Below are 27812 nucleotides of genomic sequence, written 5' to 3' on the forward strand. Positions count from 1 at the left end.
AGTGATAGGGATACAGATGAATTGACTGTTTTCTGAGCAAGCTGGGTAGGAACAGAAGTAATTAGCTGCTAGCTGATGAAAAGGCATGCTTAATTATTAGTATAATTATAGATATAATAGAGCAGGAATTATTCAGTAAAAGTAAGAAAGCCAATATGTTACAAAGAAGGTAATCAGAATGGAAGAGAAAATGACAGCAGTGTGAATTCTTGCGAAGAAATGTAAAGAATTAAGATGATAAATCTGGTATCTTTTGGGTTTCCAATCTCTGACATATCAACTCAATTTAACAATGGTGTAAGGGTATACAGAGCTAACAAGGTCTGTGGCTTGTATTTCTGGTTTTAGATGATGTTGATTTAACCGATTGCATGCCAGTAAAGTAGAGCTGTATTGTCATAAATCTCACAACCTGCACAACTTCCCAAGGGTCTTGGTTCTCCTTCTAGCAGTACTACAGCACAACCATTTAATTTCGTGGATCCTGTGGGAAGCCGAGCTATAGCTGGTTCTGATCAATATTGGTAAATTATTATAATTATTTGTTAAGGCAGCACTGCTTTCCCTTGGCACCCTGAGTAGGTAATTGTGACTAAAAAGCAGTCATGTCAGTCAGCTGCCCTGCCTGGCCACTGCATCTCAGATTGTTTTCAGTGCCCACTGGGGAGGTGGCTGGAGATAACTGGCTGAACTGCACTAACAGAAACATTGGGAATACATTGTTAATATAGGAGGTATAATCACTGAAATGGGTAATCTGGGGAAGATTTTAAGTACATCTCTTCCGATTTCAGAATGGACGTAGGTAGTGCTGGTCCTGCTTTTGTGCCAGGGATTGGACTGGATGCTAATGGCAGCAGCAGTGATTTGGTGTCTGTAAGAATCTGGATCCGAGAGGCTCAAGATGTATACATTTTTTTCTAAAATTGTAGTAGTTTCTGAAGTTATGGTGGTGGAGTGGGAGACTGGCACCAGCAGCTCTAATCTAGGTTCTTTGAGTCTGAGAGTAGTGGTGCCAAGTGATTCCAAACCCTTTTGCCCATTGCGCTGGTTAGAAAGGAAAATCAAGATACAAAAATTTTATTGAATTACTATTTGAGGACTAATTATTAAAATGGCTTTTGATTAATGAGTTGCGAGTCAAGCTGGTTTGGCAAATAGCATTTTGATAAGGTATTTGTAAGACAGATGGTCTTAAGATGGTAAGATGAACGTAAAACACTGTAACCTTAATGATGATGTTAATGCAGAAATGATGTAAATGTGCATGAGCAATTACTGTATGAAGTCACTGGGGTACATCAGGACAAATTGAGTACAGACAAACTCTAATCAGCATCAGCTGAGTACAGAATCGTTGAAAAGTGAAGCTGGAAGAAATCTCAGCTGATCATCTAGTCCATCTCCTGCTTCCACAACAGAATCAGATCTGCTTATGACATTTCTGGCATATGCAGAACTGTTGTTTCTCTTCCATTTTGTAGCAGACTTTTATCTGCCACAGGACCGTTACTGCATCTCTCCATGGTCTTCTCTCTTTTGAGCATCTCCTGTTCTCAGTCTCTTGATTCAGGCCATGTTTTCCAGACCTCTAACCATTACTGTTATTCTTGCTGCTTGGCCTGTGAACCTTTCTTGAGGAGCAGTACCCAAGACTGGAGGTGCCTCTGCACTGAGGCGTTGCTAATACTGAGTGCAGCAAAAGGACCTGCAAGATGTCTTGCAGGTAATTCTTCTGTTAATATGTCTGTGTAGTGTCTTCTCTTTGCTCAGGACAATAACCCCTGTTCAGCTTGTGATCTATCAGAACCTTCAGATCTTTTTTTTTTTATTATTTTTTTCTAGACTGCTTTCTGCCCAGCTGATATCTATCCTGGATGTGTGCACTTTACTCCTGCCTAAGTTAAAACGCTACGCTTATTACAATTGAGGTGACTCCTATATTTATAGACAACTTGTCCAAGTTGTCAAAAATTTTTAATACTGCTATCCCCCATGTATTTGTAGCTACTCATCACAGATTTAATCTTGGCAGATTTAATAAACAGACAGTCCATTCCTTCATCCAAGCTATCAATAAAATATTGAATGGAACTTATGAACAGCTGACTAACCATTCAATTTGTCCTTTAAATTTCACATTGAACCCTTGGAAACTACTCTCAGAGTGTGGATTCCAACCAGATTTTTGTTATGACTTCAGCCACGGCGTTCCTGCACTCATGAATGTCGTGTGGGACAATGTCAAGAGCCTCAGTGACGTTGAGGTATGTGGTATCTGCTGCTTCTTCCCTATCCACAAAGTCTCATCCATCAGAGGGGGAAATTACATTGAGTCAGCTTGTTTTGTTCCTGAGGAATTCACATTGACAAGTACTCATCTCCTTATTAATTTCTATGTGCTTAGAAATCATTCATATTCTTCTGGTATTTTTCTTTTCATGGAGGTAAATCTTTTGGTATCTTAGTTATTCTGTGTGACTAGTAGAAGATGACCACTAGTGATTCCAGTTGTTTGAAAGTGTAAGAACTTTGGGGACAGTTGTGAAGGTAACAGATACAAACCTCTTACCAGGAGAAACCCTCTGCCAAATGTGAAATTCCGGTGATAAAGCACAGAGAGACAAAAGGTTCTCAAGAGAGCGGTGGAAGGAACATTTTCACAAAAAGAAATTATTTTATTTCAGTCTGAGAAACTATGATGCAAATCAGCTTAATTTAAAAAAGAAATTTCAGGCTAACTTGGGAGAATTCTGAACAGTTTGAACTACAAGTCTGAACAGTCTTGTAGAAATATGGTCAGGGTCATGTGAAAGAAGAAGTTGGGAAACCTTAATTTTGGGCTGCACTGACTTCTTTGCCTATAATAGATTGGTAGTGAACATCTAAGAAAATAGAAATAGAGATTAGACTAAATTTCATAACCTTTTAACCCAGAAAGCCTGGATCTCCTCAGCAAAATGTTTTCTGAACTCTAATATATGCTCACTGTTGACACGGGCTTATTCGCAGAACAGAATAACCTTTGCACAGCTCAACGAGAAGTGCGTGTGTGATGAGTTTTAGTATCTCCTGTTCAATGCACCCACGTGACTGTAAGTTTGATCTTACCCAAGCAAGGTGTTACACTTCGTCTTGTAGCACTTCTGCTGGAGTGTTTGATACTGTGTGTATAGGAAGTGTATGTATATTTATATGAACGCTCCAGTGTAAGGGTCAAGGAAGAAAGAATATGCATTGCATTGGTATGAATGATTTGCTGTTTTTCAGAAACTTTGATTTTGCCTGAATTCAGTATTCTAAAGGGCAAAAAAATACCACCCAACAAACTCTTATCTATGCTGTGCATTAACAAGCCTTTGGGTCAGCACCGTTTCCGCTGTGCATTTTGTTATGTAGAATTATCATCATGGTCTTGCCTTGAACTGTTTGGAAGATGGAACTGCTGGCAGAGGAGGGAAATCAAAAGTGCCATCAAACTCCCAAAACAGAGGCAAATATATTCCATGTTGGCTGCAGGAATTCTGAGGTGTGAGCAGGGGTCCTGTTGCGACTCTTCTTTTGTCCCTGTTTTCACCATCTTCTGCAATACAGATCCCCTTCTACTTTCTGGTCCTTTAAGATTAAGGAGCTGTAGAAGTACTCTAGAAGTCATTCGTGTGTGGAAACGTGTTCTTGCTTCCTGGTGTCCTTTTCTTTTGCATGTACCCTCCACAGGCAGGTATTCACCGCAAGGTCGGAAATGTTCTTGGTGATGAAGTGGAGACACGTGTGAATGTACTGAGGACAGGAGTGCAAGGCAATGCAGTACAGATTTTATAACACAGAGGTGAGTCATTTCTTAATAGTGGGGACTTCTGAGTATTAACTGTAGGTGACTTCCATTACAAGGCAGCTGTTAACATATTACTATGAATTGCTCTGGAAAAAAAAAAGATTAAAATTGCATAAGTAGATAAATTTTAAAGAGACAGAAATAATAATGACATTAAAATTGGCTGAAAGAACTGAGCTACAGTAACAATGGAACATTTTAAAAATAAATGGGTAGCTAGGAAAGGGTGTAGGGAGACATGCTGCTTGGAGATCACAGAGGCACCTAAGCTTGACAGTTTCTATGACTGCATGAAACAGAGAAACACAGCCAAGCCCCTGCTCTCTCCCGGCATATTACACCGCACAGCAATCAGGTTTAGTAACACATTGCTGAGAAAAAGACTCCCACTATTTAGTATTCATTATAGATGGCATTTTTCAGATTGCAGCGCAGCAGTGTAAACAAGCCACGCTGGAGGAAGAGTGGAGAACAGCATTTATCCAAGCTCTGATTTATTGCTTGTTAATATTCACTAACTACACAAACCTATGGTGGCACCAATTTTAGGAAGGGAAAGTAACTCTCAAACCACCACCATTTTCCAGTGTTCTTGCAGGAAGCCAACACAACAGGAGGCAAAACACAATTCCTGCAGTAGGACAGGCGTGTGGCTCCCTTGTGAGGCTGAAACATCTGGTAGATTTGTCTCCAAGCGTCGTCATGGGTCTGCAGGCCTGCCAGGGTTCTGCCAGCTGCCTGCTTTCTATTCCATTTACGTTGCATTTTGTAAACCTTGTCTGCGTGAGGAGGGAGCCTGTCCCCACGGACAGGGTGCTGCTGTGCTGCGACACCTACGTCTGTGAGCAGAAGGCTGCCTGGACAGACCTAAGTACCCTGAGGTTGACCAACTGCTGTCACGTCCAAGTGTGGGATGACACCAGTCAGTGACACAGCGATCAGAGAGCTGACCTGCCTGCGTGCTTGCCCTTGCAGAGAGAGGTGCATGGCCCACGCTGCATCCCATGGGGACCGACCCTCTTTTTTTGGTGTGAGATCATTTCTTCCAGGTGAGCTGGATGCCAGCCACCCAGAAAAGCAACACAGCTTTTCCGTCATCCACGAATCATTAATTCCTGTAAGCCACAAGGATACCGAGCAGTGCAGCAGAGGTGGGAGCTGTGGAGTAGGGAAATGCTCGTGGGCTTTCACCCCAAGTTCCCCATGGCCTCTACAGAGCCTGTCTAGCAGAAGAATGATCCGACATGCTGAAGGAAGGTCACATATGACAGCTCTGCTCCATGTGCACTGCCTGTGTGAGTGTAGAGAGCCTGTAATAATGGAGGATCTTTCCAGCTCCCCTCTCTGAACGAGTGAGTTCATATGATTCTGCTGACACAGGTGCATTCCTGCTTTTGAATGTGAATCCTCCTTTGGGAGTCACTTCTCCATGTTCCCTACCTGTTTTTTTACCTGGATCTGATACAGCCTCATCACAGGCCCTGTTGAAATCTGGGTGCTAGAGGTTCCTCTCCCTGCCTCACCCAGCATCCGGGTCCCTGCTGTGCCGTGGCAGAGTGGTGTCCATCCTTCCCCTTCCAGCTGGAGGTCTTAGATGTCCTTTTTCCTCCAAAGCCTCCCTTCTTTGAAAACACCTTGGTGGGTACCTGTCTTTTTTTTCAGAGGGATTCGTGACAGATCGTCTTAGGATTATTTGATTTTCCCCCACAACTTCCTCACAGTAATACCTAACTTAAAAACTATTCAAAACCTATTCAAAAGTGCGGGAGCTTCTTAAAAGGAAATTAAAAGCAGCTGCTATAAGGATGCAGAAGATGAGAAACTAGATAAAAACACCCTATCTGAAGCTCAGAGCAATATATCACTAAGTGAATAATTCTACAAGGGACCAAAAAGGCAATATTCTAACAGCGGAGTGGGAGAGAGTATTCAAAATCAGGGATTTCTGAGCAAATAAAGAAACTATTTTTTAAAAAAAAAAGGGGGGGGAGAAAGCATTAACTGTGAAGCTAAATCTGTAGGGCAGGCTAAGGAAAATTTTAAGGTGCAAACTCACTGAAGAAATAATAAAAATACTAGTAAAAATATTTTCAAAATTGCCAGAGGTTTGGTCAACAGATGACCAATCTTCAAAAGAATTACTGTAAGAGAGGAAAACTGCTGTTGAAAAGTAAACTGAAGCTTTGTGTTGGTGCTCACTGTGGTTGAGGTAGGTTATTCTCCCTTGAGAGCCAAACTTATGGGGACAAGTGTAAGGAACTGTCTCAAATTAAATGACAATAAAATGCATTTTAGGACTAATTGATAAGATGAGGAGTCAGAAATTGCCAAGACCATATGGTAATCACTCAAGAGCTCTGGAGGAAAACAAATATGCAATTATGGAGCTACTATAGTGTGTAACCTGTCACTTAAATCAGTCTCCCTGCAGGAGGGATGGAAGATGGTAAATGTGACAACAATCCCCAAGAAGGTCCCCAGGAGTGGAGAACTGCAGACCGTCACACTGGAGTCTGTACTGAGCAAATGAGTAGAAATTACAAGGAAAAAATTATTAAATGGATAAACCCCAACATATTAGGGAACATTTTTCTAGTGAGAAGCTACATGTCACAAATTTGTTAGACCTCCTGAAAAGATCCTGAAGATACAACTAAGATGACCTAGTTATAACAATGTAAGAAATACTCTCGTGGGTCAGACCAGTGGTCCGTCTGTCTGCACTGTCCAACTATTGTTACTGTGACCGTGATTTTTTGAGTCTCACTCGTATCCCCATTGCTGCCTTCTCTCTGAACTGAGAAGCCGCTTTAGTGTCTCTTCCAAAGCAACCACTAGAAATCAGTTCAATCTGGTTGATGGTTCTTTACAAAACTTGTAATTGAGCTGTAAAATCCTTTGCCATAGGTTATTGTGGATGCTCAAAGTTTACCTGTGCTCCGGGGGTAACAGGAAAAGTTAATGGAGAGAAGTTAAAGCATAACCTGTTAAATAGTAAACCGAAGGATTGTGACTCAAAAAGTCCCAAGACACATATTGTTGGAAAACAGAATAATATTCCATAAAAGCACCACTACATGCCTGATATGTTCTTAAACTCCTTCCCCAGGCATCTGTATTGAAAACCAGATGCTGCAGTAGAGGAACCTTCGATCTGACCGAGTGCAGCCTTTGTTGTGCCTTTGTTATGTTCTGTCAAAAGAAAATGAAACATAGATATGAATGTAAACACTTCTGATGGTAACGGTGAACACTGAACAGTGAACACTGAACTCATCTCCCCACTATACAAGCAAACAATGAATTTTTATTTGAATGCTAATGAAGATCTCACAACGATGCTGCTAGGTCTCATCTAGCAATATAAAGAGAAAAGCTACATGGTGGAAATAAAGAAAGGATCTTCATAGAGGGATGAAAATGTATTGCAAATATTGATGTCATTAACCACTCACAGGTCAAAAATATACTAGAAGCTACTGATGTAATTTGAAGTAGGTAAACAAGTATTAAGAAGAAAGTTTTTGTACAATTAGCGCATCTGTTATGATCTGAAAAGGAGAAATTTGTATTTCTTTTATCCTTTTAATTCCAAATTATCCAGGGTTTGTATTCAAAAAGCAGATCTTTCTACAGCCATCTAATCTCTTTTAACTCTCTTGCTTTTTGGATCAGAGCTGAGGCGAGCTTCTTTTACAAATTTGTGCTGCAGTCTACTAAAAGAGCTGTTCCTTGCCAAAAGAATATTACATACAGTTCTGAGAAAAATGAACAGAGTCAGCTTGTTTGAGAGCTAACTGATGCTTACTCACAACACTGATAAGCCTGACATTTACTGAGAAGTGCTACAATTCTCAGTCCAATGAGAAATCCCAGGAGGATGTTTTTTTTTTTTAGTGATGCTTCACATTCTATTGACTCAGGATAAGCTGGAGTCTTCTAAAGTATTTTTCTCAAAGAAAAATAATAATGTGGAGCCCAACTCCTCTGCTTGAATTACATGCAGATGTACTAGCCTTCCTTGGCACGTTTGTTAATGATGGTGGTAAGTTTAATGATGGTCTACAAGTTGTCAGTGCCTTATGTGTCATATTTCATTCCTGTAGTGTAGTAAAAGCACTTATGCAAGAGTTCTTGGTGCCTTGATTGCAATTACAAAAATTATACTTGGAATAATGCCACTTAGCACCTCCGCATGAAAGCCAAAGCTCGTAGTGAAATACCTGTTTGTGATATTAGGCGGTGTTCTGGCTGTTAGTGTAGTCTTTGCATGTTGGTCTGTGCTTTGGCTTTCTGTAGCATCTGCAATATTGGGCCATGCAGGATTCTTCTGGAATAGGCCCTGCCTGAGAAAGACTGTCGGAAGGGTTTTGAATGTTCAAGTAGATTATGTCAAGCAGTTCCCTTTTGATCATTATTATAAAGATATGTTCAAATAATTCTGAAATATTAGTGATGCAAAATTTTCATTACAGACACTGTGATAATTAGCTCCTACCATGTCATACTCCTTATCTAGGAATTCCATTATTCTGCTTTTAATTATCATTTTGACCAACTTTTAATGTACAAAGCTTTTTCTGTGGCTCATACTATATCCTTTTAAAGAGGACAAGAAACCCAAATAGTGGCTAAGAATTTTCTGAAAAAATTGTTTTTCAGGGAAAAAAAATTCTTATTTATCAAAACTTGAACTTTTCACAGGAACATATGTTCCAGATGTCAAGAGTTGCAAAATCCATCACTTCAGGTGGTAGTTTGTTCCCAAATTTAATCATCACTGCTGTTAAAAAATGTGTGTTTCATTTCTGGTTTGAATCACTTTCATTTTTCAGCCCTTAGTCTTTCTTCTGTCTCTGCTAGATTAAAAAGTGTTGGTTGATATTTTCCCCTTGTGAAAGTATTTATCGAATCGCCCCACAATTGAGCTGTTTAAGTTTCCCAGTTACACGTTCTTCTCTCCTCATATACTTTTTTATGGCTCTTTTCTGCCCCCAATCTAATCTTTCAACAGCTTTAAATGTGAACATCAGAATTAGATATACTAGTGGTTTCAATGAGGCTGTACCCAGAGGTTGAACGGATTCCTTATTTCTAATCACTTCTCCCGTTTTATCATGCTTTTACCTTGAGCGTTTGTGGGGAGCTCCGTGCCTATTAAGACCTCCTAAGTCATAACCATTGCACTCCAAGATAGAGTTTTCTGTTCTGTAAGAGCAGCCCATATTCTCCGTTGGTTCATTGACTGCCTCTTCTTGAACTTACTCCTCTTGTACCTTGCATAATATTAAGTATAGAGCAGCCTCTCTTCTTGGATGTTCAGGATCTAATAGTTCTGAAAAGCAGTCATACTGTGTTTCTATAAATTGGTTCTCTAACCTTTTTTTTTTTCCTGCGTGCCATTATATTGATTTATTTATGAATAATAGAGGTCCCCATGTTTAGTATTTCACCTCTCAACATTAAGCACTCAGTCTTCTTTCTCTGGTGACTGATGGGATAACTCTACTCATATATTTGCATTCTTACTGCCAGACACTTTCAGTGTGTAGTTTTTTCCAGTAAGAATTTTAGTCTGACTAGGTTCCTTAAAACATTTTCTTTGATATAAAAAAAAATTCTTTCACTTTTATACTTATGCTTTTTTTTGTGTAGTTTTTGGACACATGCTATGGTATACCATTGGTTTTGTCACTGGGATTTACTATTTTCTGCTGTGTCAAGATCTGATTTTATTACCTGTCTTCTTTCATCTAGTTTTTTTTTTTTTAATTAAAAAAAAGGTTTTATATACATGCATTTATAGTTCTTAATTAGGGGGGCACCTTTGTTTAGCTTCTTAGTCCAATGTCATTTTGATATAATAAAATTTCACCTATGAACTGTTCATATCCCTGTGCTAAGCTTTTTCTCTGAACTAGCTGGATACACAAGAGTATTTTTGTTTTACCAACCCTTAGCAATCTGTTTGCCTTAGCTCATGACAGATTCCCCCAGCTCCCACTTAATTAAACATATCATATATGTTTTCCTTGTGAAAAGTCTGATTTCACTTTTGACTTTTGATGGAGGCCATCACCTCCAGATAGCGTCTTCTTCCCCTCTGCCTAATTGGAGTTGTGTGTATAACTGGAATGATTTCAGAGAAACTGTCAACAGTACCCTGGGGCTAAATCTTCTAGCCAGCAGTCTGAGTTTGCCTTCCAGGATCCTTCGCTTGCGTTTCCCTTTAAAATTTGTGACATGCAGTAGGACTTCATGCTCCTCCCCAGCACTTTCTAGCATCCACCTAGGTGTCTCATGAAAGACCCCTTCATATTCTGCCTACAAGTCAGCGAATCTCTGTCATCACATGCACGGCTGCCGGTATGCTCCTGGTATTTAAATTCCCATCAGCACAGGAGACCAAAAGTTCTCAGCTGAAAATGTATTTTCAGATACAGCCTTCCTGGAGTTGTCAGCTTGCTTTTCCTCAGCTGGAAAGCAGCTTCCTGCTATGTTAATACTAGGCTGTGCTGTGCTATGCTATTCTACGCTATGCTAAACTACCCATTGTGAGAGGAGGCTGAGCCTCCTCCAAGGCGAGAGGAGAGCAAGCAGGCTGAGCCTGGCCTAGATCCTCACGCCTTTCACACTGTTTTTTGTGGCTTATACTTGTTCTCTCTTTGTTCCTCCAGATTAGAAGCTTTGGCCTCAAACCGGTATGAGTATGTGCTGTGAGAGCCATGAGGGCAATGAAGACAGTAGCTGAAGCAATTACTGAACCATTAGTGACTACCCTGGAAGCTCTTGGAAGGCAGGTAAGATCACTGAGCACTATAGAAAGGGAAACACGGTTTACTTTTTTGAAAAAGAGAAATCAGGGAATTAGAGACCCCTCTTCTGGGCAATAAGTCTGAAAAAATATTACATGATCAATTTAAAGCAAATAGAAGATAGAAAAAAGAAAAAAAAAGACATATATTTACCAAGAATAAATCATGAGATCTTACTCTAATTTCCTTCTTTGAGAAAATAATGTTTAGTAGATGAAGAGGAGGCAGCAGATGGGACATATTTTGCTTTAGGAAAGCTTTTGAAACTGTTCCACATGATTCCCTCAGAAGCAGACTAAAGAAATATGGTCTATATCAGTGTGCCCAGTATTTCTGGCTGGGTGAGACACTTACCTTGTTTCTGTATAAGGGAGAGACCATATGTTGCAGCCCTTTCTCTAATGCATAACTGTATTGTGCAAGCACGGAAAAGCCAGTGCTTCCTGGGGCAATGAGATTTATTGCATATGTGCAGACAGATTCACATACTGCCATGATCAGAGGCACTAAGTGGGCTCCCAGCAAAGATGGCCCACAGTGTACTTGAAATAGTCCATCCAGTGGGCAGCCCTCCTCCCTGTGGACTCTAGCCTGGATCTGGAAAGGAGTGAGGGAGACCACAGCCAAATTCATTGCCCTGGCAGGCCCTGCCGCAGTTCATAGCTTGAGGTTCATCATTTAGAAGGTATGTGATATTACTGTAATGTGGGTGGCAATGGTGCATTGTCAAACTGGGAGGTTATTTTGACTGGAGTCCTGCTGGTGTATGTCCTGGGCCCAGTTCTATTCACTTTTTAAATTAGTGTCCTATATGATTTAACAAAGAACTCAAGATTTGTGGATAAAGTGAGATGTACTTTGAAGGTCAAGATCAGACTTCTGATAATTTTGAGAAACTGGAGAAAGTGATCCAGAAATCTACAGCATGAAATAAAAAGAAACAAGTGCTGTGTGCCCCATTTATGAAAGAGGAAACAAATACCAAAATATGTATAAAAAGGTATAACTGACTGCCTGAAGCATGCCAGGAAAAGACACGGGAATTAGGGAAAATAAAAAATTAAACATGAGCGAGCAATCACAAAAGTCTCATACTGGGATGTGTTAATGAAATGTTTTATTAACACGTGGGAGGAAGTCTCATTTTCTGCAGTGCTGTTGGGGCCTTTGCTGGACTTTTGTGTCCACGCTTACTGCTGGAGGGAACTGGTGTTGTGAATGATGTGGGTACTGGCGGCAGAGGAATGAGTAGGAAAGAAATTTTGAAAGTGGAATCACAGTGTTATAAATTGTCACAGTACCAGACAAGCAGATTCTCAGTCGTTGGCAAGGTAGTTTTTACAAGACAGATAAGCTGTATAAATCAATGTGAAACTAGATTGCAAACTAGGTTTTAACATTCAAAAGCAATGAGGTATTTTTATAGTTGACAGTTGTGGAAACTCACCAAATAAGCAACAGCACATGGTTTAAGATTGCAACTCCCCTTCAAAAGAAATAAGAAAATTCTTGTAATTTAGAAAAATGGAAGGAACTGAAATCAATAACATTGAGGAAGGAAATAGCAAAGAATGGTCTCAGCAATTAAAGTCCCAGCTAAGCAGCCCCCATGAAAAATGGGCAACTAGATCAATAAAAAATGTAGAAATATATCTATCCAAATGCTGCAACTCTGAAGCCTCGAAGAGGTGAACTAGAATGTCTGATTTTAGAGGAAGTTATTGACATAATAAATGCCTCAGAAACTTGGCAGAAGGGTAGGAAACTGTAATAATAGGGAACAAATTATAGAGGAAGGCTGGAAAGGGGTTACATTAGTGGTGAAGCAGTGGAGAGCATGAGGAATTGTCCCTAAATGAAGTTTCAGCAGAGGACATTTTGGAAGAAATCAATAAAATGAACAGTAAGAAAGCACCAAGATAAGATGATACTCAATCAAGAGTTCTGAAAGACCCCAAACACTAGATTAAGAGAAAGCTAAATGTAGCATGAAAAGTGTCATTTAAGTTGACCACACTGCAAGAAGGATGGAAAGTGGCAAATGTGTCTTCAGCCTTGAGAAAAAGGACTCTGGGACAAATGTGGAAAACCACACATCAGTAAATCTCACTTCCAAACTGAATAAGTGGGTAAAAACTACAATAATAAAGAAGAGAACCAGTAGACAATTTCATAAATGTGATTTATTTCGAAAAAGTCATTACAGTTCTTGCAGAAGGAGACCGTGTCTCATAAATCTGTTTGAACTCTTTGAAGACGTCAACAAGCTTGTAGGTAAGGCTGATCTAGTTGATAAAGTGTGTACGGACTTCCAAACAAATGTCAATAAGTCTTTCTGCAAAGACTCTTAAAGTAGTTAAGCTGAGATAATAAGATGTCCTCTTGTAAGTAAATAAGATGGAGACAAAATGGGACAAAAAGTGGGAGAAAAGATCAGTTTTCCTAGTGAAAGGAGCTCTACAGCTTAGTCACACAACTGTTTGATTTAGGCCCTGTGCTTTTTAGTATCCTTGTAAGCGATTTGGAAAGGGGGGTGAATACTACAGTGACAAGGTTTGTGGATGACACAAAATTAGCTGAGATAGTCAAATCTGACCCTGAGAAGAGAGGTAGATGGTTGTCATGGCAGTGAGTGTCTGTGTCAGAAATGGGATGTGAAAGTCAATGCTAATAAATGCAAAGTAGTTTGCCTGAGAATATGCATATTCAATTATATATTATATGTCTTCAATTAGGGATTGAACATTACATTACTATCACTCAGAAATGGAGTTGCTGTAGGGTAACTCTATGAAAACACTGATGCAGTGACCACACCAATAAAAAATTAAAACTGAATGTGAGAAATTTTTAGAAAAGGAAAAAAGGAAAAGAAAAACATGATTATGTGATTATGTCACTGTATAAATGTTTGGCAAGCCCACGTATTGATTAATATGTGCAGTTCTGTTCATCCTGTCTCATAAAGAATAAAATAGAACTAAAAAGGATGGGTGGGAGTTATTTAGCTCAGAGATTTAGGCACCTAAATTTAGGTTTCTACCTGTAGGTGTCAATCTATGAGGTAGATATCTAAACTCCAGCATTAAATCAAAGCTTTTTAATCTGAGTTCCACCCACAGAAAGCGGATGAGGGCAGAATGGTTTTCATATCATAACAGGGAAAATAGTCAGGCATGGGACAGAGATCTCCTAGCTAGCTAGGAAATGATGGAGGAGGGGATGGCTATTCTTTTTAAGAATAGGAGGAGTTAAGGATACCCCATGAAATTATTAGTCATCAAGTCTAAACCAGAAAGTCATACATTCTCATGTAACATATTATTAAATTGTAGAACTTATTGCCAGGGTCTGTTGTGTAGGTCAAAAGTATAAATGAATTAAGGATTTCTGTAAGGCTGATGGGAAGGTGGTGTCCTGCCAAACAGAATTACGAAAGCTCATTCAGCTGTCAAAAGCCAGGTAAAGTTACATGGGAAGGACTCCGGGGCAGCTGAGTAGGACAATAAAGGCAATTTCTATGCCAGAACAGAGACCGTGAGTGAGAAACTGGTGTGCGCCTCACCAACAGCTGTTCTTGCGATCAGTAGGACACCATGAAGAGAGAACCACATCTGGGATCTCAGGAGTAGAAATTGTGTTATACTCCAACACAGACTTTGGGGAAAGAGGAGGGAAAAGGAGGGAGAAAAGTCCTGTGCAGAAATTTTAGAAAACGAGGGAGACTGATGATAACCATAAAACAATAGCCATTAGCATAGGTAATGTCCAGAACATGGAAAGAAGAAGCAGTGTTTGATCTTCAGCACCTCAGAGTTGACTGAATGAAGAAAATCCTGGAAACCGTTAGCAGTACAGCTGTTCCCAGGGCTTGCGGCTGGTTACGCTGCTGCCTGGGGGCTTGAAATGTAGGTACTAGAATTCACTTGCTGAATCCAGTGTTTACTAGAGCAATGCTCTAGTGGTTCTTGAAGACTTAAATTGCTACTGCATTCAGCCCAGATTATCTCGCTCTGTCCAAACTCCCTGACCAGCAGTATTTCAGTCATTGCTGAAGTTGCAGATGGGATCCTGAATGCAATCAATAATGACCCAAACATGGTCAGTTTGGATGGATTGTTTCAGAGGAACAGCTGACAGGATACTTAGGGCTGTGGAGAGTAAGGCTGGAGAACATCTCCAGCCCTCCAGTATGGGGGAGAATGGAATTATGAGTGGGGCTACCACTGTAGGTAAGTTTAGTTTAGTATAAAGCCATGTATGGTGGTCCCAAACTTTCCTCTTTCAATCCTGCTTTCATTTTCCATTCTGTTTGGATATATTTTCATCATTCATTTTGTGCTTTAGAGAAATACTTGTCTCTGGTTTGCGTTACTCCGCTGGCTGTCCCCAGGGTATTTCCACCTTTCTCTTAAGTGGTTGCAGGTATTTTCTGCGTGCTTAGGCAGCCATGAATTTGGCTGCACAGACCTCAGAAGGACTCAGAGTACTCTGCAAAGCAGTACTGCTCATCTGCAGGGTGCAAACTCAGAGGATGATGATTTAATTAGATTGGTAGCACCACTTAAAAGCAAAATTGGAATCTAATGCAGCTGTCTTTAAAATACACTTCAGTATTACATAAGAAGCCCATAATAACATCAGAAGTGAGGGTAAATTTGATGGCAACTTTTATATCCTTTATTGTACAGCATGCCGAGCTGCAACATGGTAAAGTCCATTAGTACTTTGGGGATTTTTTTTTTTAATTTTTTTTTCAAAGTTGGGAACCATTCATTAGCTCAAAGTGAAGCTTACTGTAAGACTGTGCAAGTCCTGGTGGGAGTTGCTGTTGCTGATTTGGGAAGTAGCATCCTCTCCCAGAACAACCCAAGGGCCTGAGCCTCATGTCCATGAGCCTGGTAGAAGAACACTGCTGCCTCCCGCTCCTACGTGAAACCCCTGCTTTATTAAGCACCTCAACCAAAGACCATGATTAAGTACATTTCTTCCAGCACCCGTATGAGACTTAAGCAGTTCGCACCCCCTTCTGCCCCCAATCCCTTTCGATCATGATTCTTGTGGTTTGAGGAACCCACGACAATTTGTTGTCATTCAAACAATTATTCTATCACCTGATGACTCCTCCTCATCCAGGAAGGGGAATCGGGGAAAACCAAGGAAACCCGAGGGCTGAAATATAAACAGATTTAATAGAATAAGACTAAATAATTAACATTAATAATACTAAAGAACCAACATTGATCCTGATACCAATATAAAATATATGAGGATTATACTCAGCCCTGGAGGAGGTCCAGAGAAGGGCAACAGAACTGGTGAAGGATCTTGAGAATAAGTCTTATGAGGAGTGGCTGAAGGACTTGGGGTTGTTTAGTCTGAAGAAAGGGAGGCTGAGGGGAGACCTTGTCACTCTCTACAGCTCCCTGAAAGGAGGGTGTAGAGAGGTGAGCATTGGTCTCTTCTTACAAGTTACCACCGATAGGACAAGAGGAAATGGCGTCAAACGGCACCAGGGGAGGTTTAGGTTAGACATTAGGAAGAACTTCTATACTGAAAGGGTTGTCAAATACCAGAACAGGCTGCCCAGGGAAGTGGTTGAATCACCATCCTTGGACATATTTAAAAGCCGTCTAGATATGGTGCTCAGGAACATGGTTTAGAAGTGGGCCTGGAAGAGTTAGATAATGGTTGGACTTGATGATCTTAAAGGTCTTTTCCAGCCATAATGATTCTGTGATTCTATCAGTAGAAGCTGAGCACTCCCGGCCTGGAACAGCGAATGTGGGACACTGTGAGTGCTGCAGCTTTGGGCGGAAGGGAAGGGCTCAGGGCTCGGGCAAGAAGTTCTCAGGATGGCAGCCATCAAGGGAGGGAGAGAATTCCTCAGCAAACTTTCTAATTTATATTAAATGTGATGTGCATGGTATGAAATAATCCCGTTGGCCAGCTTGGGTCAAGTGCCTGGGTCTCACTCCCCCTCATTCCCACACCTAGCGAGCTCAGAAACACTGAGACCTTGAAGCCCACACACCGTAGCTGGCTAGAAAGTAAATATTTTCACAAAGTCAGACAATAGAGTCTTCTAAAAGTGCATTTTTTCCAAGCATTAGAAGAGATCTTAACAAAAAGTAAAATTATTGAAAATTAGTCCTCTGTTGCTCAACCCAGCGATGAGGCTGCCCGGGAACCCGGGGCAGAGAATGGGTCTGCCTGAAAAATACTTTTCCCAAAAATTCTTACCCAGGATCCACCTTGATCTACTTTTGTGCGTAGCCCCAACACAGTTGTAGTGTCACAACCATGGGGCTGTCACAGGAGCTTCTTAGGCTGGCACAGCTTCTGAAAGGCAAAGATTTGTAATTACACGGAGAAAAGAGAGTGCTCAGAGTAATCTCGGAGCTTTGGTATGCATATGTATGTTCTTCAGTCTCTGGGTAGGGATGATCTGCTTTACATGAGTACTTGTCACCATAGCAGGACTTTGAGCTTACTGCCTGATGCTCCATTTCAATTCTGTGACCGCAGGATTGTTCCTGGCATTTCTGACCTAGAAAATATTTACTTATTTTTTATAAATTAGAACGGCTGTCCCTGGAAAAGTTTAATAAGGTATTTTGGTGCCTGTTGGGGAGTTGGCAATGGAAATCAGGGTCAAAATGGTAGCGTGGTTCTGGACTTAATTAGATAGGCTGCTTTTTGGGGAGAAGTTATTTTGAAGAGTTGGACACTGAGGAATTTTCTCTATTGAGTTAAGACGAAAACAGCTTTAAAAATTTGTTTCTCCGTTTCCTAGAAAATGAGTTTTCTACACGGTTTTAGATTGTTCAGCCAAATGTCTCTGTTTTTTCATGATATATTTCACAACATATTTGTTACGTCGAGACGTAGAATGTTAGAATTAATCAAAATTGAAATATTTATGGAGAAAGCCATTTCAACGTCCATCTCTGTCATGAGACTGGCTGCTCTGATAGGGATTAGAGGTTGTTACACTAATGACTTAGACTTTTGTCTCATTGCCAGAGCAGTTTCCCAATTTAGAACCTTTTCTTCTGATTAATATTTGTATTCCTCCCACAATTCCTCTTCTTATAGGAACTTGTACTGGGAATTATTCCAGACCTACATAATGTGTCTGAAATCTTTTTATCCCTCTGTTTGCTGATCAGTGGAAAGGATTTTAATGCCAGGTTAGGTAATCGAGATAAATCCTAACTTCATCTAACTTTATCCCTCGACCATGTCTTGGATATCCTAGAAACATTTTTTGTGATCCATAAATAAATTCACATAGGATTTTGATTAATCTTTTTTTTTTTTTCTTTTCTTTTTTTTTCAGTGAAGCCTCATTACATTAAACGGGAGATCAAACAGAGTGCATTACAACTTGCACTATATGCTAGCTTGTTTAGTGCAACACTTTTTGGGCGTTTGAAAACATCAGTAAGTTCCAAAGGCAAATTTTTGCGCACAGCTGGGCATGTGTAATGTATTTTGGTACTATCCTGAAGCAGTAATGGCTTCTAGTACCTGATAATGCTTTCCAGCCCTATTCCGTTGTTTGAATTAGCTTACATAGTGGTGCAAAGTGTACACTGATTTAATTCACTTCACTTCTAACGGCAGCGTGTTACAGAGAAGAGGGACTCAAGCTTCTTTAAAGTCCTTGAAGCTAACACAGGCAGGGATGCCTGTTCGGTTTGGGAGAGGTAGGGCTTCTGGCTCGGAGAACCACACCACAGCGCTGCACTTCGTGCTACTCTCTGAGCTTCTGTGTGCCCCTTGGGGACACTTCATGGCCACTAGCCAGCCACTTCTCACGCACAGTCACTGGGAGAAGTAGACACCTAAGGAAAAGCTTCACAAAAAGCTTGCATCCTAATTAGAAATCATCTGACCTTGCATGTGGGCAATAACAGGGAGTGGGGCTTGAGCCCATATCTCTTTATCCTTTTGCATTTGACTCTCTTAAGTCCAGCAGGAGGTTTCAAGCTTACCCGGAAGGCAAAGTTTTTTTAACAAGAAAAAAACTTTGGTCTGAGTGAGTGCTGAGTGACAACTCTGTACCTCAGGGCCATCAGGTTAAATGAGCCTGGGAACGATGGTGCCTCCAGTTTGTTAGGAAAACTGGACTCCATGTTACCCTTGGCTGTCCTAATGATAGATAGAATGGAAAAAAACCCTCCCTTGCTTTGACCCAGAGTTGCTCTTTCCTCTGATGGTTCATTGATTCCCTTTGCTTCCCTTCTCATTTAATAGATTTTTATAAGTTGGGCATTTACAGATCTGCTGCTATTAACATTCAATGTTAGTGGACCCGAGAGCTTCTCTGCCAACTATGCTGGAGCTTCTGAGCCTGCTGATTTAAAAATGTTCATTGTTGATAGATTCTAACATCTCTCTCAGTTACTAATAGACTGGAAAGTATTTCATCATCTTCAAGCAATGAAAGCAAATCATCCTTCTTCCCAAATACCGAATAAAAGTCCGTTTGAACACTTCTGCATTTTCTGCATAATCCTTCACAATTCTCTTGTCTGCACCGAGCAGTGACCCCATACTGTTGCTAGGATTTCTTTTGCAAACACAACTTTCTTGTGCTAAGCTCTGTCAGCCATGGATTTTATTCTGAGGTTTCTTTGTTTCGTGCTTCTGTTCATGTAGGTCAGGAGTTTTCCTGGCTATTGATTTACAACTAGTTATATGCAGTACTAGTGTTTGACATTTCTGTCTTTGTTTTTCTTTGCTGATATCAGTACCAAGCCTTAACCACGCGAGTCAATTGTTTTAAGATTTCGTGTTGAGTGTCTGACTCAGTGTGGTATTTTTCACATTTTTTCAAAGCGCCAGGTAAAATGGCAAAAGGATTAGAGAAAAGATAACATTTTTCCAATTTTTTAAATACATACATAGATCTTTGTAATATATGCTTAATATTCAATATATATATATATAAATAAAAACCCCAATAGTAATGCCATATAGTCTACTTTTGACAAGCTAGAGTCTTAATATTTGAATTAAAGGCTTGAAATTCAGGACAGGAATAAACCCAGTGTTGATGTGCATTTTTTTTCTTTTCCTTCGAAGTCTGACATGTCCTGAGTCTCTCACTGTGTCAGTCTACGTATGTTCAGCTGAGACTTGCCAGTGTTCAGCTATGTATTCCACAGAGACCTTGTCCAACAACGAGCACCACTCCTGGCTTCAGGCATGAGCAGGATTTTACTTGCAGTGCACAGCAGAGGAGCTGTTACGTGCCAGCAGACCTCAGAAGCAAGGCAGGTGGGAGGACTTAGAAGGTAAGCAGATGTAAGGTAGGAAGAGAAGCAAAAATAGCTGGACAGGCACAGGTGGGGCCAGGGGAAGTCTCCAGGATAGAGGTGGAAAGATCGGTGCTTGTTCAAGTGTGTTGCCTGTTAAGGACGTGGAATGGAGCCCAGCACCATGCAGTGCCTCCTGTGCAGGTCTGGCAGCAAATGCATGAAACCACCAGCACAAGTGTGTGTGTGTGTTCAGATTCCGTCTACTTAAGGCCTTTATAAAGGATGACAACATCTTACTGTTATTGGTTAACCTCATTATTTGTAATTACCAAGCCACAGAAGGGGATGAGGATACCAGAATGCTGTCTTCTTCAGCGGCAGTATCTGGGGAAGAGCTCTGTCCAGGCAGGGCTACCTGTGCTCCCTCCATCTGGAGAGGCATCTTTATACCATGTCAGCAGGGATGGAGATAAGGTGAGCAGTAAAAGAGGGCTTACAGATATGGCATGATCACTGAAGTTCAGGTGTCAAATCTGCCCTCTTTTTTAAAAGCTGTTCATGCTTCTCAGACTCTTGTATACTTTGTCCTTGATCACCATATCTCAGAGATCCTTATTCCTTTATCAAAGCTGTTATCTCTTCTTCATGCCAGCCTCCTCACACCATTATGCTGTTCTTGGATGGAGTGTATGGGCAAGTGAACATGCAGAATACGTGCATGTAGCAATACATGCATGCAGGTACTCCCACATGGACTAACAAAGCCCTGCCACAGTGCTGTATCCTCTCCCTCTGTTCACTCATGTTTGCTTTGGGCTGTGAATTTCGGTGACCACAGGCTATTAACTTAAATCCAGAAAATTATCCAGGAAAAGTATATATATTTATCCTATGCTGTAAGGTTTTTCCATAGCACCCACGACAGGTCCCAAGGTGTGAGCAGGGAGAGTCCATGGCCCTTTGATTTGTCTGAGTAGGATGGTTTTTGTGTTCTTTGTGCCTTAAAGCCCAGTGGCTTTCTTTTTCGTAACTACAGTTACAGCACTTTCAATCTGAAGGGCTATTCCTTAGCGAACCTTTCTCTTGTACTCGCACCACTGTATCTCTTCATTTTCATTATTAGCAGATGGAGCATGAGTCCCAGTTCTTTCCTTCCATCCTTCCTGCCAAGAGATCTCTGGTGCCTAGGCATATTTTGTGGATACTTAATCTTGCGCTACTTTTCTTCCAGTGATTTTGATTAATTTTATCCATGTACATAAAATTATTTTGTGAGTGACACTTTCCATTAAGAAAATTATGTTGAAAGTTAGGTTTAGTAACCTGATTCCAGTGAAAACATTTCATGCTCTTTTTTTTTTTTTTCAAATTTGAACTTCATTATTATTTTTCTGTAATCCACTTTTAATTGTAAGTACCCAACATTCTGCTAGTTCACGCGGCACCAAATGACACAAGGTTGCTCTGGAGTGCTCCAGCGAGTGTCTTCTGGGGAATATTGAAATTCCATGGAAACAACATGAGAACCATTATCTGAAACAGCCTCTTCAGGCAAACCATATGGGGTGAAATATTCTGCGCTGCTTCGATAATCCGAGCACAGATATGTTCACTGGTAACTCTGCAGTAAGCATCAGTCATTTGCTTTGTCTGTGCAGTATTAATGAGCCATTTCAATAGACAGCAGGTTTCGTCTATATTTGCCGCATATTCATGTTGCTTCCTTCAAGTTGTTGCAAAATTCTTTCCACTAGATTAACTAGAAAGTCTCAGTTATTCTGTCAAGTGCTGGGGTACCAAAGACATGGACCATCCTGTCCTTTCCAGTCTTGGCTAGTGTTTGGGAGGGAGATGCTGTACTAGGCACGCTGTCATTGCTGAGCCTTCCTCCAGTGGGGAGTCTTCGCTGCTGCTTCCAGCACTGTTTGCTGGGGCTACTTCTTTCTGTGCACGTAAAACCTCCTTATTGCTTTCTGGAAAACCTCCTTATTGCTTTCTGGTTCATCTGTCACACAGGGGTTGTGGTTGTTAGCAAGCAACGGAGCCTTAAGACACTTTTTGTAGATGGGCATGCAGTATTATGGTGGAGGAGTAAGAATATGCAAAACCCAGAATAGGGAGCACAGAGGGAAGAGTCGTACCTTTTGACTAGGCTGATTTGTGCTGTGCCCATAAGCATCTCTCTGTGATGCAGTTGTGATATGGTCAGGGGAGCTGAAGCACTCCAGATGTTGGTGTAGATACCTACAGAGCCTGCCATGTGTGAATACAGGATTTTCCGTGGGGCAGAAAAACTAAAAAAAAAACCCACATACACAAGTTTTGAAAAACATAATGCACATAGAAGCCTCGGGGGGCACTGAAAGCCAAAGAGAGGGCTCTAGTTAGTACTGAAAGCCACACAGAAGGCTTCAGGGGGCACCAGAAGTCACGCCAAATTTAACAAATACTTTAAATTACTTCCTTTTCTCTTTGTCAGGATTCAGAAACAAAGTCCTCCCTTAATCTTAGTGCCTGGTTCTGATAGCTACATTGAGCTTAACCTGGACAGCAGCTTAAAAAAATTATAAATAGCATAGTAAGGTTACTTACAGGTCTTTCTACGGAAAGACACACCACAGATCTTGAATTAACCACTTCCCAAGCAAGGGAACTCACATATTTAAACAGAACCACAAGGATAATTAAAAGAGACTGGAGGCTGCCAGCACCAAACTAGATTGGCTGAGGTGCTGGTAGATGTAGAGGGGGGAAAAGAAGGGGTTTTAATTTCAACTCTTTTTTTTTTAATGCTACATGTGTTTTACCAAAAAAGAGTAGAAAGCGAGCACATGGTTTATCCAGCAGAACAAAGCCAGTGGTGCTGTGGTTGAGGGGAGGCAAAGGACAGCAGCCGAGGGCTGGGTGTGGAACCACATCCTCGAGTCGAGTTTGTTGCTGTGATTGTGCCAGGGCTGCTGGGGCAAGAGCTGGGCTGGCTTAGTGCTGCTGTGCCTCCGGAGCTGGTGGAAGAGCTACAGGTGAGGGGTGTTTTTACTTCTTTTTTGGGAACAATCTTTTGAAGGGAAAGAGCACAGGCTAATGAATAGCACAGATGTCTAAGTCTGTCCTGCACCCTTTCGAGTCCTTGTACTTCTTTTTATATGTTGTTAGAAGCGAGTTTTATTGTATTGCCTTTTCCTCCTCTGTAAAAAATGAACTGATAACATTGCACCATCTCACCTCTGAGGCCTTGCTGTCTGGCCTCTTTCCTTATATCAATCGATGCCCTACTCTGAGTTCCCACTGCCCCTCCGGAGCAGGTACAAAATCAGGTGGCCGTACTGGTCCTTTTCTTTCTATCTCTGGAAACTGCAATAATTTCAAGTATCTCCCCTTGGAGCTGGAGCAGCTTCTCTTTTCCCAGGGGCAGACGTCCCTCTGCCTTGGCACAGGCTCTTCCCCAGGGCTGCCGGGATGGAGGGCAGTCACAAGGGCTTTTGCATCCTGTGCTGCAGTGTTAGGCACACTCTCCCTGTCTGAGGCTCTTTGGCCCCCTCACCTTTTTCTCCAGGGTTTGTCTTCAGGTGCTGCGGAGGTGCCCAGTCTCTGCAGCATGCTTCAAATGTGCTGGTGCAGAGCATGGGGATTGTAGTGCCCAGGGTTTCAGGGGGGGCTGTGAAGAGGTTGCTGGTGTGTTGCTCTGCCAACTTGACTCAGGAGATGGGGAGTTTCATTCCTCTGTGTGTGATTGTTTGGTTCCCCATGAGGGCCTGTGGGCATTTTGGGATTGCAGGGATATGTGGCAGAGAGGAGGGCGGATGGGCAGATGTGGGGGATACCTGTGTCACCAGGAGCATCAGCCTCTGCCCCAAAAAGGGCTGTGGGTCTGGTTCCCGAGACGGGAATGGAGCTGCCATGGGGAGCACTGCACTGGAGTGGGAGAACTCCTGGTTGCTGGGGCTGAACCTGCAGCACTGGGGGCCCATCCCCTGCGCTGGTGCGTGGAGACCCCACAGAGGGTGGCTGGAAGTGGGGAGCCTGTGGGCATGAGGGTGCTGGTAGCTGGGGAGGGAGAATCCACGTGCGAGGGCTGAGTCGTGCTGCTGTTAGCCCCTGCACAAGAATCCTCCCCTCGAAGGTGGCTTCGGGAAGAAAAAGGAGAGATAAAGTGCGTCTGTTCCTGTCCTGGTGCTGGGATGATTTAGGATCTCTGCCCCGTGGGTGTATGGGGCAGGGTGCATGGTGGGCCTGCAGCTTTGTGCAAGGTACAAGAGACATGCCATCAGATGGGACAGGGTGCATGTTATTCCCTGTCAGGCAGGGCATTTTGGGAAGCTGCTGGGATTTTGGGCTCTTCCCTGGCAGCAAGCCAGTTCCCAAACAGCATTTGTTAGGTTGGAGTTGGCAGGGCAGGAGACTGACCTGGGACCTGGTGCGTTGGAGAGACCTGTGTTGGTCTGATTGTACCCTCATTTACTCACAATGGGCTTTTCTTTTAGCAGAGACAATGCTGTTTTGCTGCAATGAAGCATCAGAAGTCCCTGGTGAGGAGCACAGCCCTGATGATATGGGAAGCAAGGGAAGACTTGGGCATGGGAGGGGATGTCAAATAAGTGCCCCAAAGTGGTGAGTGACCACAAGCTAAACCCCAAGGAGGCTTTGGGGGCCTGTGGGGGGTCGGTTGTGCCTAGAAGGTCCAGGCAGGGGGACCTGGGGGGGATCCTTTGCTGCTAGCCAGAGACACGGTGATCCCAGGTGCTTCTGCAAGGGCCCCCATGACGATGGTGGTGGTGGGCTGTTTTTAGGGCTCTGCCATGAAAGCACAGAGTGCTGCACTGCAGAGGCAGGAGCTGGACTGTGTTCTCCCCATGGGAAAGGCTGATGGGGGTCAAACAAACAGAACCATGGTTAAATCTGGGCTGAAGAGTTTGTTTCCCAGTCACAGTTCAAGAGGAACACCCAGAGGGCCTGGTACCTCCCTCAGAGGGGTGCGAGGGCTGCAGGAGGGCTGCCCTCCAGGGGCTCAGCTGCTGAGCTGAGGCTGTTTGGAGCGTGTGGTTGTTGGCTTCTGGACTGAGATTGTCTTCATGGTGCTGGTGGTTGCCTGTGAGCATGTCTCATAGGGCTGGCTGGGACTAAAGGTAGCAGCTGGCTCAGCCTTCCCTTGTCAGATGCTCTTCGTTGTAGATAAAAGCTTTTTCTGATCATTCTGGTTCCCGGGCTGGCCAGGGTTTTATAAATGGCAAAGGCTGCCACTGTGGGTCAGCCCTTTGGGAAGTCTTTCTCATCTGCCTACCCCAGGAGTGGGTTGGCAAACCCTCTTCCTTTCCTAAATGTGCTGGCAAGCACAAGCATCTCTGTGCTTGAACTACAACCCACTCAAGGTGGCAGTTGTGTTCCTGTGGCTGCCCTGTGCTTTTGGATGTGCTTTGGGAGAGCTTTTGCCTTGCCCAGCTGTGGCTGAAGCTCTAGCTCCTGCTGTGTGTGGAGAAGTGAAGCCCTAGGCTTGGCTGGGGCTGGGGGCTGCTGGAGCAAGGGGGCACAAATCCAGTGTGCACGTCTGCCCCTGCTTGGGTGAAAACAGAAGTTTGAGCCCTGTTGCTTGTAGAGGAAAAGCAAATGGAGTTTCTATTCTTGCTATTGTCTCTGTTTTTCTAGGTGCACATTGCTAAGAATAAGTGCTATTTCAACTCTTGCCCGCCCTCCACCAACTGCTTGAGGCCACTGTTTAAGACTTCAGCTTGAGCTGCAAAGAGTAAGTGACCTCGTTTTCCAGAGTTCCTGTTTGAAGGTGCAGGAATGGGATTTTTGCCTTCATTTACTCCTTAAGGAGCTGCCACAGAAGGAAAGGGCCTGCATTTGCCAGTTCCCTGCAGCCCTCGCTGGGGAGCCGCGCCACAGGAAGAGCTGAGCAGGCATCAAGCATGCTGGCATCACGCTGGGTTAGTTTTCCTCTTGGAAATAAAAAGTGGAGCAAGCCACAACTGAGACAAGGTGACTTTCAGTTCATTCAATGCATTGTTTCCTTAATCCCTGGTAATGGATCTCTGGAGCAGACCTTGCCCTGCTCCTCATCCTCGGCTTGTCCCATAGCTCCTGCATCAGAAAGAACTTGTTACTGTGCTGGTGGAGCTAAAACGGGGCAGCCAACAGCCATGGCTGTTTTGCTGCAGCTGCTTTTATTTCCTGCAGTGGGTAGGTGCCAGAAGGGGCTGTTTCTCTGCCTTCGCAGATGCACAGATGCTCCCTTCAGCCCAGCTTGCTCTTTACTCCATTTCAGCCAGAGCCCGGCAAACACAGCTCCAGCTGCTGAAGTCCTCATTCCAATATGCTTCATAAATGTTGCCCTTGAATGGAGGGTAGAAAGTGTTTATTCAGGGGGAGGATAGTAGGGCACCTGGAAAGACAAGGGCACCCCAACTTCGTCGGAAGTTGAACAGTGATTGCTGCAGAGACTGAGCTGTGTGAGGGCAGAAAACTCGAGTGGCTTTTTTGTGCCCACACTATTTGCATAGGCTGGGGAGCAAAGTCTGGCAGCATCGGCTGCTCCATTTGGGCCTTGCCCACCTCTGCACTTAAGTCTCATCTTGTTACTCTTTAAGAGAAGTTTCTAAAAAGATTTCCTTTACAGAGTAAGTGCAGAGGTGGGTGGGGGGCAGGCCCCACCAGAAAAGTTGCCAGAGTGGGGCAAGGCCCATTCAGAGGGTGACAGTGACTGCGAGACCGCACTCCGCAGCCCAAATGAGTTGTGTGAGGATAAAAATGCCACTCAGGTCTTCTGCCTCCACACAACCCAGTCTCACTGTTCTTAAGAGCTCTGGGTGCTGGAGCAGAGTGGTTTAACAGACCAAACCTATTTCCCAAAAGGGAATCCCTGTGCAATTTTTGGGGTTGTTTGCAGTTGGTACAGAAACAGGCTAATTGCAGCATGACTCACGGGTAGGACATTGGTCTGCTTGGGGAACTGGCACTGGGGCAGAACCACCAAGGCTGTGTCCCTCCAGGATGCTGCTACCAACTAATACAGCTGAGGTCAAAACATCTCTCTTCTTCCTACCCAATAAGTCTGCTCAGACTGCATCGCCACTTTGCTCTTGGGAAGAGCTTAAATATAAAACTGCAGGAACTTACTTGTGTCTCCTAATACCTAAATCTCCCAAAGAGGCAGCTGCTGCTTTACCTACCTCCCGAGGGACTGGCAGCCAGTGCCTGCTGGGAATGCCAGCCAGGCAGGACCGCAGAAGCTTCTTCCCCAGGTAGAGGCACTGGAGAGGGCGCTGCTTATCCCGTCTGTGGGGAGAAGGTGGGGCTGTGTGCGTGTTCAGGCTGTCTGGATGGATTTCTGCTATCGCTTGCCCAGTGCGGGATGTGCTACAGAGAAAAGAAAACAGCTTCATTGCCCCCATCCTCCCTGTCTTCCTCAGGCACCTGGCCCATGCTCCAGACTGCTCTCAGGACTGAAGCAAGGGGTGGGTCTCCTCTCCCCATTTCCCAGGCTTTGCTGGGAAAATTAGATTTGAGGGGCACCAGCTTCTTCCCAGCAACCTTTCCCTGCTAATAACTGCAGGGAATCCAAAGCAGTACAAATAACCTGTCTTTGGCTGCTAAAAAACAGGTAAAACAGAGAAGAGAAAAGCTGTGGTGGAGATTTGGGGGAGCCTTCCCCTCCTTCTTTGCTCTTGCACACAAACAGGGGCTGCCCTGGGCTCTCATTCTGCAAGGGACCTGCCCTGGCTTGGGGAGGCAGCCCCAGAAAGCAGCATAAGGGATCAGTTTTAGGGAGTTGTATTTGTTCTTTGCTTACCACTTCCTCTGACCTCCACTGCTGGGCTCTGCAGTGAAAATGAGATCTGTACCAGGCTCCAGGGGATCATGGCAGAGAAGGCCACGTCCACAGCAGATGCCCGGAGC

General features: G+C 43.1%; 1 long non-coding RNA gene across 1 annotated transcript; it reads left to right on the forward strand.

The window, feature by feature from the left end:
• The first annotated feature begins 2142 nt into the window (after window positions 1-2142).
• LOC309677139 lies at window positions 2143-27812 on the forward strand. Its single transcript, XR_014269658.1, has 8 exons — window positions 2143-2267; window positions 3718-3829; window positions 10513-10635; window positions 19744-19955; window positions 24401-24527; window positions 25560-25656; window positions 25732-25895; window positions 27761-27812. It is a non-coding gene; the product is annotated as an uncharacterized lncRNA (long non-coding RNA).

The sequence above is a fragment of the Vanellus vanellus genome (assembly GCF_965231255.1).
Source record: "Vanellus vanellus genome assembly, chromosome: 13".
In the NCBI taxonomy this organism is placed as follows: Eukaryota; Metazoa; Chordata; class Aves; order Charadriiformes; family Charadriidae; genus Vanellus; species Vanellus vanellus.